This window comes from Triticum aestivum, chromosome 4D (assembly GCF_018294505.1).
Source record: "Triticum aestivum cultivar Chinese Spring chromosome 4D, IWGSC CS RefSeq v2.1, whole genome shotgun sequence".
Lineage (NCBI taxonomy): Eukaryota > Viridiplantae > Streptophyta > Magnoliopsida > Poales > Poaceae > Triticum > Triticum aestivum.
The window spans coordinates 87,682,122-87,686,100 of record NC_057805.1 but is presented as its reverse complement, the minus strand read 5'-3'; positions in this window follow the sequence as shown (position 1 = coordinate 87,686,100).

Genomic DNA, 3,979 nt, shown 5'->3' with positions numbered 1-3,979 from the left:
ATCATCGCCTTCCTTACTCTTTTCCTTCCTCTTTCTTGATTTTGCCTTGTCAAGTCAAACCCATAAGAAAAAGGAATATAATTTGCTCTTCAAAACTCATTGATGCATGATACTGACAAACACTACTCTGATGAAAGGCAAAGTCATGATACGAGGATGGAATATGTACGAAAAAATGGACGACTTGATATATTCACACCTATGATGTGGTAACTAAGCAGAAGGCACTTCAACAAATTAGAACCACTTCAAACTAGACACCATATGAAAGGTGCAATCAATATCACTCTGCCAAGTTAAAACTGTCTCGTCATAGGTGGCGTTCACTAAACTAGAAGCAATACATGCTAGAAATCATATTCAAGATGCAAACCAATATCACACTGCCAACTTAAAGGTGTTCCATCATAAGTGACTGATGCAGGATACACAAGAAGAGTAGTTTCATGTAAGAACGTGGTGTGATAGATAGATATAGTATGTACCAAAAACAGGAAAGCATGTCATATTCACACTTATCATGTGTAAGCTAAGCAGATGCATTTTACACTAATTAGGAGCAATACAAGCTAGACACCATATGCAACATGCAACCAGATATCACACTGCCAAGTTAGAGCAAGCACCTTGGATGGTGGAGTAGGGGAGCGGAGACTTGGACCTTGTAATGCACTATCAGCACAAGGAGAATCGGCACAGATGCTCCGTTTACGTTGCTGCAGAGGACCACCATCATCGCCTTCCTTACTCTTTTCCTTCCTCTTTCTTGATTTTGCCTGGTCAAGTCAAACCCACAAGAAAAAGGAATAAAATTTGCTCTTCAGAACTCATTGATGCATGATACTGACGAACACTACTTTCATGTAAGGCAGCCGCATGATAGGAGGATGGAATATGTATGAAAAATAGGACGGCGTGACATATTGACATGTATGATGTATAAAGTGTAAACTAAGCACAAGGTGCTTGAACTTGTTAGAATCAATGCAAGCTAGAAACCATATGAAAGATGAAACCAATATCACTCTGCCAAATTAAAAGGGTGCCCTAACAAATGTATTTGACCAAATTAGAAGCAATACATGGCAACAGACTAGAAATAATATGCAATATGCAACGAATAAAGGTGACCCATCGTAAGTGATTGATGCAGGATACAGAAGAGAGGTAGTTTCATGTAAGAACAAGGTTAACACATAGATGTAGTGTGTACCAAAATAGGAAGGCATGTCATATTCACAGGTATAATGTGTAAACTAAGCAGATGCAATTTACCCTAATTAGAAGCATTACAAGCTAGACACTGTATGCAACATGCAACCACATATCACACTGCGAAGTTAGAGCAAGCACCTGTGATGGTGGTGTGGGGGAATTGCGGTCATCAACTAGAGAGCTATGTTGACTATGTTCATTTAGCCTTGCTGTTTCTTGAGAATCATGTGGGGAGGATGACACTGCACTCTTTAAACGAGTATGGCATCTCATAGTAACCCACTTGGGTGACTGTCTCATCATAAGTGATTGACGAGGGATACAAAAGAGCATTAGATTGATGTACGAACATGGTTAATAGACACATGTCATATGTATCAAAAATAGGAAGGCATGTCATTATCAAAGGTATAATGTGTAAAGTAAGCAGATGCAATTTAACCAAATTGGAAGCAATACAAGCTAGACACCATATGCAACATGCAACCACATTTGACAGCGCGAAGTTAAAGCAAGCACCTGGGATGGTTGTGTGTGGCAATTGAGATCATCAACTGCAGAGCTACGTTTACTGTCTCCAACTGCTGACACTGCATCCTTTAGAGCTCTGAAAAGCTTAGTGCTTATCTTCGAATTACACTGGAGTGACTTCTGTCTTTTCTTTTCAGCATTCATCAACACTGTGTCAGAGTCTAAAATACCCATGCATAAAAAAACAATAGTGTGAGTATGGGTGAAGTGTGAACACAATTAGTATAGTGTAAAGGTAGCAGATAGTAGGTCGGTGAGAAATAAATGACGGGAGACATATGATAGCTGTACAACATGCATGGCACACTAAATTACTACATGATTCTATGAAAATAACATTCGACTGAAAACAAATAGGTCAGTCCATTTTTTCTGCACCGTCCGATGTACAAAGAACGGGCAGATCGCCTTCAGCTACCTCCAGCCAGTCAGTGTTGACGATCTTCCTTGAAACGGCAGCGACCACCAGCCCAGTCCCCTGCCTGCGCCCTCCCCTCGACCTCACCGCACCTTCGTGCTTGGCACCGCCCCCCAGCCAGCCATTCCAGCCCCGCCGACCTCCAGATCAGGCGCAAGCAGCTCCTGCGCCCAACACCCCTATGATAGACACCAATGCGCCGCTTCCCCGGCGAATAGGCGGACTAGGTGCTCCGCGCGCCTAAGCGGGTGCTGCTTCTTTTAATTGCGGTTCGACTGACCCTGAATTGAAATCCAGGCGGGCTACTGACCTCTAGCAAAGGTGAAATAGTAAAGGGAGGAAACCTTGTGCATTTAGTATCACGAAGAAGATGTAGTAAGAAGCGCTCAACTAGTTTCTTTCGTGGGATGAATACGGTGTGAGCAGAGACGTAAGGTTTGCATGAATAAGGGAAGAGGAGTACCTCTTTCTGCTGGTAGTGTTGTGTCCTCCTTCTGTTTTTCCAACGATCTTCTTGTGGTTTGCCTGAAACGAGAAGTTGTGGAGGACAGTGCAACCTTGGACGAACCCATGGCCAAGTTGTTGAGTGTGGTGCGGTGGCCGCCTGTCGGCGGCGGGGAAGCAGATCCGAGGCGGCAAACGACGGCGTAGCGGGAACAACTCCGGTGCGGTGGACGGTTGTGACAGTGGAGCGGCAGCAGTGAGGCGCAGGACGGCGTGGTCGGAGTAGTTGTGGTACGGCGCACGTCGGCGTCGGCATCGTGGAGGCAACTCTACCTTGGCTTCAGCTGCTAAGTCCTTGAGGGTGTTGCGGTTGCGGTTGCGTTGGACGACGACGTCGGGGTACCGGCTCCGACGTGATGGAGGAGGGCGGCGGTGGACTGGGCGCAATGGGGTGGAGGACGGAGGAGGCTGGGGTTTCGCAGCTAGTGGAGAGGGCGTTTTGGCGCCCACGGAGTATGATTGGGGAAACAGAGGGAGGCGGGGAACTAAGGGGGAACAATGTTTCGGTTTGGCACGCGCTTGTTTGAAATATGGGGAAAGTTACAAACTTTGCCCCCATCTAAAATTTCGGACATATTGCGGGTTGGGGGTAGGACAGTAATCTCAGGTGTCCCAAATGTGGGCGGGATAGATTTCGGCCGAGCGCATGGGTGTTTAGGTGCCCACGGCGTATGAATGCCTCTCGGAGGCGGTTGAGACTGGCGTCTTGGTGAAGTTACAAACCTACCCCGGTTTACACCTTTGGACATCGGGCCGATAGGCTACACGGGCCAGAGTCAGGACAGTAATTTCCTACCACCAAACATTAGTCTCGTGGGGTTTTGGGTGACCAGAGGCCTATTTGGCGCTTTGTTCAATATTTGGGAGCAGAAGCATTAACGTTTTCGGTTCTCTTGAATTGAACATTCAGGATTTGTCAAACTTCACAAATCTTTACTCTTGAAAATCCTAAAGCTACGATTATTTTAGAATGGAGGTGGTACATTTGAATATACATTGTACACGAGTATATATTAAAAAATATGCAACTTACCTCCGTTCATGCATGGTTCCAGATACAATCTCCTTGGTTGCAAAAAAAAGTTAGACATGCGTATGAATATATATAGCATGTTCAAACGCACAACAAAGATTGATGCCCCCTTTTACATCTGATTTACAAATGGCATTATCTCGGGTTCAAATAGATGAATGCACTTCCTATGAATTTGAATCTTCGAAACCCCCTTTATGTTGAATTCGACATGTATTCTATTTCGTAGCTAGCAATTTGGAATGTATCCATGCAAGTGACAAATGTATAAAGTGCTT